Genomic DNA, 13,832 nt, shown 5'->3' on the forward strand with positions numbered 1-13,832 from the left:
CCAAGGTGGTGTTGGACTTGACGATCCTAGACGTCTTCTAACCTTAATGATTCTATACTAAGAAGTAGTATACAACTTGATTATAGACTGGAATTTAACATCCGGACGATATTCGACTGACTTAAACACCTGCAGTTGGATATGGGCGCTTCCTGATCGCTCTTGACCTGCCTCGAGCTTCCAGCGATTAGATACCGTCACCGCTGTGCGTTAAGGAACCCTTTTATCGTAACGCTCTCCTGGCAATTGCTTGATTTCTGCCCCTATCTTCCCCGCCTGCTGTCAGATAAGCTTCCCAGGCGACGCGCTGCTCCTTTCTGGAGGGATCCAGCTCTACGAAACCCTTCCCCGGGCCGGGGGGCTCTGCGCCACCCTCACCCGCAGCCCCCCGGCCGCCCTGCCCCACCCCGCCGCCACAGGCGTCCCCCGCCCGCGCATCCCGCCGGCCAATGGGAGAGCCGCTTAGTCGCCGAGCGTTCGCCCTCCAATGGGCGGCACAGTTACTGGCCTGCGGCCTCGGGAAGCCGCACCCTGTCAGGTGGGGGCTGGGCCGGTTCGGTGGTGGCGGGGTGTGGGGGAGGAGGAGGAGGGGGAGGGAGCGGCGCGGCGGGAGGCGGGGCTGAGGCTCAGCGGCGGCGGCGGCAGCCTCAGCCTCCTCAGCGGGACCGTCTGCAGCGGCTCCTTCTCTCCCGCTGCGTCCCGCCGCCCTTTCTCACCTGCTGTCGGGTGAGCGCTGCAGCGGGGGTGGCGGGATGGGAGGGGGGGTGCGCCGGTAACGGCGCGGGGGGTGGGGGTGGGGTGGGCAGCGGACAGGCGCAGTCGTTAACGGTCCTTCGTGCGCGCGGCGCGGGTGCGCAGCCGTTAACGGTCCTCGGTGCAGGGGGGCGCAGCCGTTAACGGTCCTGGGGGCGGGGGGGTGCAGCCGTTGGCGGCGGGCGGGCCGTGGGGGGGGGGGGGGCGGTCGCTGCGGAGGCTGCGGAGAGGCGAGTGGGGGGGGGCGAGGCTGGGGCGCAGCCGCTGGAACCGGCTTGTTTAGCCCGGGGCGGCGGGGAGGGGGAGGGCGTGGGGGTGTTGTGTCGTCTGTGCCTTGAAAACAAGCAGCGGGTGGTTGTGGGGGGTGTGCGTGGAAAAGCTCTCCGTGCGCGGGGTGCGCGGGTCTCTGTGGCGGTGGAATGAGGTAGCCTGCAGCCGCCGAAGGGGCTGGGGCTGGGCTGCGGGGGCGATGCGGGGTTGGAGGAGGCAGGTTGCTGCCAGCCCTCCTGCCGGAAAGAGGCCCCTGCCCACCGCCCTGGGCCAGGTGGGATGCGCCTGCCGCTCTTCCCGCCGCAGGAAGCGGCTGCTCGGCGTTTAAATCTCCATTTCACCCAGGCGATGCGTCGTCTGGCCCTTCCCCCGCCGCCTGTCTGCTTCACCTGCCTCTGCTTCTGGGCTCTGAGGTGACCTGCCGATTGGCAAAATGCGGGCATTAGCGAGTCCAAATAACCGTCCGCAGAGGACGTCGGAATGAAGGAGGGGATGTGATGCATTTGTGCGGTGTTATTGATTGGCGGGGTACCAGCAGCAGCAGCAGACGGGCAGTTGTTTTGTTTCCTCTGCTGGAAAGGGGTATCTGGATTGTAGCATTTCCAGTGTCTGCTTTTGATACAACATGTCCCGTGTCTTTTTTACATAATTACTGCACGGTCTCTATGCTGCTTTTAAGCATCTGGTTCTTAATCTACATTGGCTTTAGTTAAAACTAGCAATTAGGGAGGGGGAAATTCCAGTCAAGCTGGAAAAATATTCATGACTATACTGAGATCGGGGGCTAGGAATAGCACTGGATTTAAATCTTTCATGTGATACTGCTTTAGCTCAATGGTGTAGGCTCATTGCTGGGTTTTATTCTCTGCTTTTTGGAAAGTCGCTATAGATCATAACATTATCATATACTAAATGTATTCAGTATTCTTGCATGATGACTTATGTCTTTATAGAGCTTTACGAAACATGTCTACCTTCAGTTAAAGGATTCTCCAACTGCAACTACTGCTACGTAATTTCTGTATGCTTTGCTGAAAGCTACAGGTATTGCCACGCACAGAGGCTGTTTGCGGCTCTGGGTTCGTGTAATGTGACTGAATGTGCTAACGGACTACTCAGCAGTTCTTGACTGCTGCAAATTTTTTCTTTTTTTGGTAGAATAAATTATTTTTAACATTAAGAAACACAAACTATTTCTAAAATGGGCTTCCATTTTTCTTTATTAAATTGATTGATGTAACCATTCTGTGCCTCAATAAGAAAATATTCTTTTTAAAGCTGTTGTATGATAAGTGAGAAAAATGCAACTATGGACTGGCTCCTTAGTTCTGGAGCAGGTGACTTTGGTATTTTGTTATATTCAGTAAGCAGATTTGATGTGATTGTGTGAAAATAGTCTTAAGCGAACATAAGGTTCTATGTAGTTCGCCTCAATGAAGGAATTAATGCTTGGTGGTTTTCTTAGGAGAGTTTCCAAGAAGAGACAATTGCAAGTTTTTACATCTTCACTGTAACAAGATAATATGTGCATTACCACATTTGCACATGTAAGTATCTTGCAGTTTTACTGGAGCTCTGTTTTCTATGCAAGGTTACACACAGACGATAGTGCTTTTTAGCCAAAAAGTGTTGTATTGCCTGATTGTTTTCTTTTTATATTTGGCTATGCTGTGAGAAATCAGGATGTTTGTGCTTCATCTGAAACAAGCACTTCTGCTAGCCTGTTGTGCCAGTGGGTTCATTAGAGTATGGTTCATTAATGCTGTAGAGTGAAGAAGGTCATCTGCTGAATGAGTATTTTTCTGTAGCATTTCTTTATAGATGTCTCCAACAGAAAATGACTCAAATCTATTCTTTCTTTGAGGTTCATGATCAACATTAAATGTTATTTTGCATGTATGGAATTGGATTACTTGGTGAGATTATGTGGACAAACCCATTTGAACACTCAGACCTTCACAGGAATAAGGATAAAGCTACTTCTGCCCCACTTGAGCCGCGGTTTTTGAAGGGTAGCTTCACAGCATGAAGTGCTTTTAACAAATCTCCTCATGCAACATTCTGTGACTTGCTATTAGAGGAAAAAGCTGCATTTTGAAGTAGCCAATTTTGTTAATGAATAGAATAAAATGTTACAACTGGAGGCGTCAAACTAGAAGGATGGTTAGCGTGTTGATTGCTAGTAAGCGTATAACTTCTGTGTGACAAGTGCTTTCTAACTCTGAGGAGGCTACAGAGTAAATCTTGTACCCACTGCTTTTCTGAATTGTAGAAATGGTTTTCTTAATTATTTAAGAGCTGTAGCAGTGGTGAATAGGGGGTGGTTTGTAAATTCCAAACTGTTGCTATGCAAATGAGCCAGTCCTGTTTTGAGGGAAAAACTCATAGTAACAAAACTTGCCCAATACTTACATGAAGTGTTGCTTCCATTGTGCAGTGGGGACACCTGAATCATGAGGATAAGAAGTAAAAAATAATGCTAAATTTCTGATTTTGATGGCTTTTAAATTAGAATTTACTCTTGGACCATGCTGCATGGCAGAAAGCAATCCGTTTGCAAATGCAAATGTGTTAGTAATTCATACGTGACTAAATATTTTTAGATGTTTTTAGAGTGGTAGGAGCTTTATATTTGAAAAGTGATTGTGAGCAAATATGAACGTAGGTTTAAACTGCTGATTCTGTTGTGCAGGGCATTTGACATCTGTTGAGTAACCTACCTAAAACTCTTCTGTATTAAACTATCTAAAGATTTTCTGTGTTAACAGATTCAAAAGCAGGTTTTTTTTAAAACAGTAGACGCTCCTAGATTATCTCAGTTTTGCAATTTTAATTCATATGATTTAATCAGCCTTCTCAGAGGAATAGGAAAACATTACCTAGTCTTGCCACTTTTTCAGCATTTCTCTTCAAAAGTACTTCTTTTTGGTAGGGCTGCGAAACATCAGCTGAACAAACCTGTTGGTAAAGAAGGGTGTAATATGTGAATCATGCAAAGCAGTTTATTTCCTGAGGACAGCTTCTACTCATTAGAGGTTGTAATGCTTAAAAAGTACTGGTTATATGGATATGTTGATCTATGATAATTTTTACTTCAAAATTACCCTTTTCTATGGTTACTTTTCTTATCATTTTGAAGTACTGCATGTTCAACAACAGGGTTCCATATTGATTTAATGGAATGTTCAACATAACTTTATGATAATGTCTGTTATCATCTCAGTAGCTTCTGTTGTTTACGGAGAATTATCTCGATAATCTTTAGCAAAACTGAAGCAAATAATTTCTTTCCTGACCAGTCAGAGGATGTTGTTCACGGTGGTCTTGTCAGTTCAGAAATTTTAGTGGTTAGTAGTTGCAAAATTTGTAAGGGCAGAGACTCCAGGAATCACAATTTTTAGACTGTTGTTAGAACTCGTGGTTTTTCAAGTCAGGTATAAGCTGGGATGATGTCATTTGTCATGAGGGTTTTGGTTTAACACTCTACCCAGCCATCCTGGTCTTGAATAAAGTTTAAATGTTAGTGCTACTCTGGGGAATTCTAAAGTATAACTGTTCTTCATTTCAGGGAAAATTAAGATTTAGCGTAGAGGTGGGTTTGAATAAATACTGCCAGTCAAGCTGCCTGACCATCATGTATGCTTGCCGGCTTTGCTGGATTGGCTCTTTGACTGTTGAGAAGAAACTCAAAATGTTGTCAAAGTGTAGCCAAACAGGAGTAACAACTTCTTCAGCACCTTCCTAACTTCCTCCTTTTGACCTTGCTTATTAGATTGTGTTTTGAGAAATGATCTCTGCCTGCTGTGGTGGGTACAGTTATTATTCAGTGCAAGATCAATCTTTCAGCCTCAGATCAGTTGCGTTAGCAAGTGGGATATCAAAAGTGTTTTTCACCATCACTTATTTGAGTGTCTTTTGCTGCAGATTAATTGAAAATTGATATACATGAAAGGGCATTTCCATTCCGTTTTAAAACTGGGATATGAAGAGCTGATCTTTAAAACTGATACTTGGAGTTTCCATGCTTTTGAGACTAATCAGATATTCCTTTGCATTTTTAATTGACTATACATTGCATTTTGTCTTTTAAAATTATTTATTTTTACACTCTATTTTGTGTATGGTTTTCAGGTCATGACTCCTGAAATCTGAAAAGATGGGGAGTAAAATACTTCGGAGGTCGAGATCATCTTTTTCTTCTATACACCTGAATGAATTGCTAAAAAGGGCTTATGGAGATTGTGAACAGTAAATGCAGTTAATCAGTAACACTTTGTGGTATCTTTGATACTTTCACATCAAATGAGTAGATAAATGTTAAGTTGTGGTACATTTATGCACCAGAGATTAGGGGGAAATGAAACTGCTATACCCAAGATCATCTAGGGTTTTGGCTGGTATCAATAAACGTGTAAAAGCAACTTTTGACTAAAACCTGTAATTTAACTTGCAGCCATAGAAACTGATTTTGGTTTATTTTGGGTTTGTTTTCATTTTGTATGTACAAGTTTTAAATTCTTGGTGTGGTGCTTTTCATGCTTTTTATTACTATCATGTTTCAGATCTTGAATCTTGAGAGGTGTGATACACTATTTCAAATTTATTGTAGCTGGTGCTGGATTAAACCAGCAAGTGTCTGGGAAAACCTTGACCCATGAAGATTGTTCTATGGGGCTTCTTGGTTGGTTGTTTTTTTGCTGTGTTTTGTGTTGGGGTTTTGTTACATACTACTGGGCATAAAGTTGGTGTTCCTGCATTGTGACTCTGGAGGAAAAGGATAAGGCATACTTTGAGTTTAGTTTTCTTTTAATGGCTGCCTTCCCCTTCCCGCCCCCCCCCCCCCCCCCCCCCCTTATATAGGGATTTAGGTAAAAAGTTAGTAAATCCTTTAGTGCTTCCCCAACGCCAGTGGATCATATGTGGTTTAGATGGAGAGGGAGGTAAAACATTATACGTTTAGTTTAAGGGAAAGCTATTGCTACTTTTATGTGTCAAAGGAAGGTGGTGGATTTCTGTGCCTTGACTCAGAGAGGACCCTCCTGTTGCTCTCTTTGATTGCTGCTACTTGTAACTGCATGTCTGCCTATGTGCGTTTCCCACTGCACTTTCCATCTACTTTAGAACCTACACTAATGCTGATGCTGCTGAGTTATATGGATCATCATATACTGAGCTTCTTGCCTCTCTCCTGGAAAGAGAGGATGTTTGTGATGGTAGCATGGGGTGAGGATTCTGACAGGTGGGGTGTCCATTTCTGGATCTGCTGTAGCCTTTATTGTTGATCAAGGACACTTTCTTTGACTCAATTCCAGCCTGTTAATGGAGATGTTGATTTAGAGGCAAGAAAACCCCAGTTAAGATGCCTATACCCTTGCTTCGCAGTTGTGGAATGATAGTCCTTCCAGTATCCTCCAGTTTTCCCTCACTGCAGCAACTTGGGGAGGAGCCAAGAGCAGAGAGCACAGCGATCAGTTTGCTGCACAAATTGGAGGAAGGTAGTCTCACACTGTCCTCTGGCCTGCCTAGCCACCAGAAAATAAAGAGCATTTTGGCAGCTGGTCAACAAAAGCCAGAAATGGTGAACAGAAGGCTGGGAAACATGGTTAAAATCTGAATGTCAGCCAGAGAAGCTGGACTTAGGCAGTCTTGAAAATTATGAGGGCAGCCTTATTAATTGAACAGTGTGGCTGGTGGAAAAGTTGCCTGAGGCTAAGAGTCTTTATGGGTCAACACCACTAAAGTGGGGAGACACCCCTCCACGCCTCAAGCAAAGCTCACAATGTCAAAATAAACCTTTGTAACTGCATTTGCCACTTCAGCTGCATGTTTAATGGGTTTCAGATCCTGGCTAATGTGAGTGGGCTAAAGTATTGAAATAGTTGGTCTCTCAAAAAGACAGACTACTATTTTTCTTGCTCTTTTTTCTGACATTAACATAAGTATGATATTTATTGGTACTGGAGTAGTGACCATTATGTTAATTAGTTTTAAGCATTTATTAAAACAACCCACAAAGCAAAGAATGCTAAAGATTGCATAATGAAAAGATAAGTGATTAGATACTTAGAATATCATGGGTCTGTTTGTCATAATGTCACCTTTTTAAAAAGCTTAAGCTTATTTCTGCATTCCCTGGTTTTCAGGGCATTAAGTCATTAGTATGTTTGCATATGTTGTTGAAATATGTTAGTTCTGTAATAAATGAACTATATTTTAGGAAATTAATTGTACCTCCAAGTCAGATGGGGGCCTATTATTGCACATTTTCAGTAGTGTAGTTACTGGAGTCACTTAATTAAGAATGAGGCAGATTTTGAATGCCTTTTTCTTTGCAGACCTTTAGTCAGGACTAGACACCTTCCTAAATAATACTGTTTGTTATCAGTTATTTGTTTGAAGACCTGTTGTGATATCACGTAGATATAGTAGAAGGAGAAGGTGAAGTTATTAAGTCTGAAATTTTGTATTTGCTACTTTACTTCTTGTACTACAGTTTTTGCTTGTTTAACTAATCCTTAATTTGATGTGTTAATAATTAATGAATAGGATAAATTAAGTTCATTTGACTGAAGCTCAAATCTAAATTTATTCTTTCAAGGATTTGATGATCTGAGAGAGAGTAATCTGGTAATTTTCTCCTCCCTCCTCTCTGTTGCTATAGTAATCCTAAATTTGAACCTTGTTTCTGCAGACTTTTTTTTTCTTTCAAGTATGTTTTGTAATAGCTGTGCAGTGTGTTCTCAAACCAAAATATTGATAATTCAGGTTTTGCTGTTGCTTTTTTTTTTTTTGAATGTGACCTCTGAGGTAAAGCTGAAATTAAGCAGTCTTAACACTTGCCTTCTCTTTCTCAAGCTCTGGGAAGACCTTGTAGTATTAATCTTTCTAATCATGTTTTAGGCATACATAACTTAGGGAGAAAAACAAGCAAATTAAACCCCACCTAAATAAAATAAGACCCAAACCCCTCTCTGAGTGTCATGAAAAGCTGTTAATAACGGTAATTATAGAAGTCAACATCCAAATTGCAAAGGTCATAACTTAGTTTAGCATCCAAATGTTCTTGCAGTTCCAGTTTTACAGCAATGTTCAGGGCTTATTTGATGAGGTGTTTTCAGCTACTTCTGGTGTGGCTGAGCTTCTGATACAGCAATAAATGCAGATAAGTCTGGCAACTGTATAAAATAATTGTGCTATTACCAAACTTTATTTTTTTTAATATACAAAAAAAGTGGAAATGCAAGATCGAAGGTTAACAAATTGAAGAGGACCATCAGGAGTAAGCAGAAAACCTGAAAAAGACTGATCACTTCTCTTGTCAGGGAGCATGGGGACAATGAAATAAGACTAAAAATAATATAGATACAGGTGAAAAAATACATGAAAAGTTTGCCTCTAATTTTCAGTGAAGGCAGTTTTGAATGTACACATACTGGCAAACAGTGAAGTTATAAAAATTATTTCCATAAAGATAAAGTTGAACTTCCCTGGTGCAGATCAGTGGGACTATATAATATTTACTTTGGAATTTTGAAGTAGGTGGTCTGTGTAATTAGAGGCTCAGTTGCAAGAGTCATTACTAAATGTCAAGGCAGAAGGGAACTGGATACAAAAGTAGTCGCAATGTTTAGAGGAAAAGGTGGGTTAGGATAGTTATTCTGCCATTAGTGTGACGTTAATATTCAGGGATTTGTCTAAATTTAGAAAGAGAAGCTATTTGATATGGAGGTAAGAGGAAAATGGGGTGTGAAGTGATACAGCTCTGAACAGAGGAGGATTTTGTCAGAGAAATCTAATGGCTCTTTTTGTAAGATACCTGACTACTTGGAGAGGATACGTGGTTAGAGCTGACCTCTTTTAACTTAGAAGTCATATAATGTGTAAGTCGATTCCATGTGACAGCTAGGGTGATGTTTCTGTGCAAATTGGTTTAAAATGGTGACAGGGTGTGTTGAGTTTGCGTAGAACTGGGTGACCACAAGATGATGGATTGGAAGTATGTTAATAGTGGAATTTGTCAAGGGTTGGTTTCAAGAGTTAGTGTTTTCATTAAAACATTGATGTGTTCCTACTTCTTATGCCAGTCTTGTGTTTTCTCATCAGATGTCAGGTATCATCAATACAAAAGGTGCTTTTGGACAGAACAAAGTTGAGACCTTAGGACATCACCAGTAGAAAAAGAAGTCATATTTAATGACACTTTAAAAATGAAGGTGATCTTATAATGCTTCAGGGTGACTAACCTATCAGAGTTAGCAACTGTGAAAATATTAGGATAACAGGTATACTCTTGTTGCCCTACTAATATTTTCCTTTAAAGAATTAAAGTGGTACTGACTTTTTCCGGTACTGGTGAAAGCTGATCTGGAATATTTTGTCTAATTTCTGTCATCTGCCAACAAGTAAAAAGGGTATTTGGTCTGGAAGAGGTGCAGGGACTGGTTCCTAGAATGACTAAGAGAATGGAGAATTTGCTTGGTAAGGGGGGCTCAGAGTGTCTTGTTTGATCATGGAAAACAAAGCATGAAAGAGGTTGCTCTTCATAAAAATGAGTGAAACAACACAGGTGGGTAAAAAGAGCTTCTTAAGCTTGAGGTGTGAGAACAAATGAGTATAAACTATCCAAGAATAAACCTAGTCTGGAAATTAGAAAAGGCGGTTCCTAAGCAACGGAGGCATAGAAGTCTGCAACAGCCTTCCCTTAGGAGTAGTGGTAAGACACTCTTTAAGATGGAGCTGCTTAGCTTATATAAGGGGGAGGAGGGGATATAACACGTAGCTTTCCACAGTACCTTGGGATTTGAACTCCTTGACCAAGAATATCCATTTGTTCCCGTGATTCCTGTCTTGTTAGTCAAATATGATACTTGACCAGATACTGTCCAGAGACCAGGAGGTACACAGATGGTCTGTTTCTTGGACAAATAGACGAGCTGCATTCTGAGGTATGTAAATGCTTATATAAAGGGATAATAAATGTTTTATGTAATACACTACATTGTATCTTATGTATTATGTTTTGCATTAAGAAATCCCAAATCAACAGAGAATAATTTAATAGATTGGATAATGAGCCTTGTATTGTCTTCTCGTGCTGTCCTGTGTGATTGCAGGAAGCTGCCCACAACATGTGCACAGCTATGTCATTGTCTGCATATTTCTCTGAGAATTCTCCTTTCAGCTGTTTGAAAAAAAAAAAAAAAATAAAATTGGTGCAAGCTGAAGGGTTGAGTGGCGAAACCCCTGTGTACCATGTTGCTATGTATTGCCCTGCTGTTCCTGTTTATTGCCCTAAGACTCTGTCCATCTAATAAGCTTGGAGTGTAATATTTTGAGGAAGCATTGTGCTTGTGTTTGCACTAATGAGGAACGCTCCCATATCTCTGCATAATAGAAGATTGGTGGTTTTAAAGGAGTCTTGACAAAGACAAGGCCTCTACTGCCTTCTCCCTGACAGAAAGACACTAATTGGCAAATTGGGGAATTAATGTTGCCTGAGGTTACAATATTTTTCTAATTTATTTAATTATTATGACATGTTAAATCATGCTTTAATTCCTGCTGAGGTATTTCAGACCCAGGAGGGGATTCGTAAATGCTCATTTGTGCAATTGTTTTGCCTCTATCAATCAGTAGTGTAAGTTACTGGTTATGCTTTTTATACGAACAGAAACAGAGGTAGAGATACAGTATTTGCTTTATATTTTTCTATTCTCTAACTCTGCCTTACTTATTCTTTTTTGTAAATGTTAATCTAGAAAGCTTCATTTTTGGAAGGAAGTTCAAGCATGGAAAGTAGTTTGGTTAGGACAGGATAGAAATTTAATGATGTTTGAAAAGTTCCTTCCTGACAGTGCTTAATGTGTATTATTGACTTCCCTTCAGCTGTTAGCTGAATTTCCTGTTGATTTTAGGTACAACTAATTGCCAAAGCAGTGTGTAGCCCTATCTGTGCACTTTAAATAGGATGTGTTTTCTTTATTCACAAGTTTAACAGTATTTTACTGTTTTCAGAATTAATGTAGAAGATTGAGTACTAGATCTTATTCCCTTAAATTGCTCTAGTCACACATAATGACTAATATGAATGGTAAATACGTAGGCATAACATCAATGACTTAAATGGCACTTTGCACATGTTTAAGTGTTAATGTTGGGTGAGTTACATCCCAAAGTGGAATTTTTTGGGAAAAGCTGATAAAGAATAGTTAATACTTGTGGAAGAGTTCGCTATTATATGAATATTGACTAAATTGTATTTAATCAGCTTTATGGTTTAGACATCCTCACTTGTCATTTACTGTTAAATATGTGTGAAGTAGAGACATTCTCATGTAACAAAAGAAAAAAAAAATGCAGTTTAAGTCTCAAACTGTTTGGCAGCCATCTCCAAAGAGTGGATGACTTAGCAGATATAATCTTAAAGCTCTTGCAATATTTAGGAATACTGGTATTTTGAAAGAATATATGGGCAGTAAGAAAATTGTAGAAGTTTATTATCTTGACCTTTTTGTTGTTAAATAATGTTTTTTCAACTAGACTGTACAGGATTTGTCATGGTAACTGATTAAAGTAAATAATATTATCACTTTGGAGTGATAGAAATTATAATAATAATTACTGAAAAGCCAAGTATTCTTGTTTTTTAAAATTTGCTTTATGAATATGACACTGGAAGCTTATCAGTTTCTCCCTTCTGGTAAACAGGTACTTTTTTTGTTAACTGAAAATATGCTATTAAACATTGGAGAGGAGAAAAAGCTTTCTGGCTTTATATGCATTTTTAGATAAATTATTTTTTATTCATTTGTCTGTCAAAACTGAAGCTGAGTATTGCTCAGTTGTCTTAAATTCAAATAATCTTTTATTACATGGTGTAGAATAGCATCCCCTGCAGATGTGGCTTATGCTATAGCTAGTTCTGAAAGGGATGCAAAGTTGGAATAATTTATATTTTCAGTAGCCTATTCAGCTGTGGCATTTTGATTTCTTATTTCATATGAGAGTCAGTTGTTTTGAAAATTCGGCATGATGTTAGCTGGTGACACTTCTTCTAGTAAGTGTTTTTAGAACTATATTTTTCATTTTGTCACTGTGCCTCGTAAACAGGTAAAATCGAAACTGTCCTATAAAGTGAGGATGCATGTTGACATGCAGTTTGATCTTTGGAGGATAAATCAGAAAAATCTTACTTCCTCTCACTCCCCCCAAAGAAGAGTGAGTGTCTATCCTTTCCAGGACTAGTTGGATTAGATAAAATTCCCTGTGAAAAATGTTAAGGAATAGTTGGTGGAGACAGTAGCATCTGCACAGAACAAATTTGCAACAAGGAGATACAGTACACTGACTAGATAATGGGCTGTTCAGATTTTGTTACTGTTAATTTCTTTCTATATTAAAGATCTGGAAAACTGAAACAAATTATATTAACAATCTTGTATAGGTTACTTAAGGCTGGAGGAGAGCAAGAAGCTTGAGGATAACAGAGAAAGATCAGCGATAAGGTTGATAAATAATAATTTAAGCTGGTGAGTTATCGCTATTGTGTGTCATTGAACATCTTCATAAAACCATCTGATTTTTAGTGATGTTCATAGAAGTGCATGAGATTAAAGGGGAAAATATTTGAAGTATTTCCTGTTCAGTGTTAGCTGGTAGATCTCTGAAATTCTATAGTAAGGTCTGATACTAATAAGAAAGAAAACAGTGGGCAAGTATGAGGCAGGAGGGAAAGTTGAGGTCTTAGTTTAGAGAAGAGAGATGAGAAAAATACATTCAAGTAGAATAGAAAAATAAATTGATACTGTAAGGACAGAAACAGTTTTGAAAATCTGGATTACGTTACACAGAGGATTTATCTAGGATTTTTTGCACATAATATGTTTAAAACACTTTAAAAAGGCACATTCTTTATTAGCTCATGGGACTCACTGCTATGAGTTATTGTTAAGGTCAAGAATTTAGCACAGTGAAAAGTAAGATTGCACATTCTGTATCAGTTATACATTTCAACATTCCTTGTATGTAATTGTTTTTCATGGTGTAAAGTATAAATCAATAAATCACTGCAAATGAATGTGTGTTATTGTGTTCTTAAAACTACACACTGGCCATGGTTAATCAGGATATTTGAAGAGTTAAACCACTAATTTGACTGAGTTTGGCAATTTTTCCCTTTTAGACAAAGTTTTGGCATTTGCTTGTAAAACCCCAAATGGTTTTTACTCTGGCAGCTGCAGAAACTCTTTGTATGCAAAAGAGAATTCTACAGAATATCTTCCCTTCAAAATCAGGGCAGTTGACTAAATAAGCATCATGCTTAATATTTGAGCATTAGATTTGTCAGACTTGTTTTGGTTTAAAAAAAAATAAAATCTGAATTGCTGGATTTCTGGCTCCAGGGTAGCTGAAGTTGAATGGCCTGTATAGACCGCACATATCTTGTGTGGGGACTCCTGGGAGAGACATGATAGAATATATTAGTGTGTGGGTATACATAGAAGAGTAACCTTTTAATGTTAAAAACAGCATAGTAAATTATCATGCGGCCCTATAGAATACATTTTTGTAGGTTTTTGGTTGGATTTCATAAGCTTCAGTGGATGCTTTGTTACTGAACAATTCCCAACAAAGTGGGAGTTGCTTGTGGCCAAATATGCTTTTAAGTATGTGGCCATGTTGGATCCTATTGAAATCCCTTAGGGGCAGGAGCTTCTGTTGAACAGGTTTGGGTGGGGGGGGTTATTTACAATTTACCTACCCTAGTCTGTGTTCCAGCTCACAGCATGGCCACACAAACAGTTGTGTAG

The 13,832-nt window shown here is 39.9% G+C and overlaps 1 protein-coding gene across 17 annotated transcripts in view; it reads left to right on the forward strand.

Moving 5' to 3' along the window:
• The first annotated feature begins 435 nt into the window (after positions 1-435).
• Positions 436-13,832, forward strand: part of ADD1 (adducin 1) — a 64,618-nt gene continuing 51,221 nt past the window's right edge. For 12 of the 17 annotated variants that reach the window (XM_064449007.1, XM_064449012.1, XM_064449010.1 and 9 more), the window contains exon 1: positions 582-726. The gene's annotated coding sequence lies outside the window, so the exon portion shown is untranslated. Of the gene's footprint in view, positions 539-581; positions 727-13,832 lie in introns of those variants that run through there. The other 5 variants (XM_064449015.1, XM_064449014.1, XM_064449017.1 and 2 more) reach the window with 2 other exon arrangements.

This window comes from Phalacrocorax carbo, chromosome 4, assembly GCF_963921805.1.
Source record: "Phalacrocorax carbo chromosome 4, bPhaCar2.1, whole genome shotgun sequence".
NCBI lineage: Eukaryota > Metazoa > Chordata > Aves > Suliformes > Phalacrocoracidae > Phalacrocorax > Phalacrocorax carbo.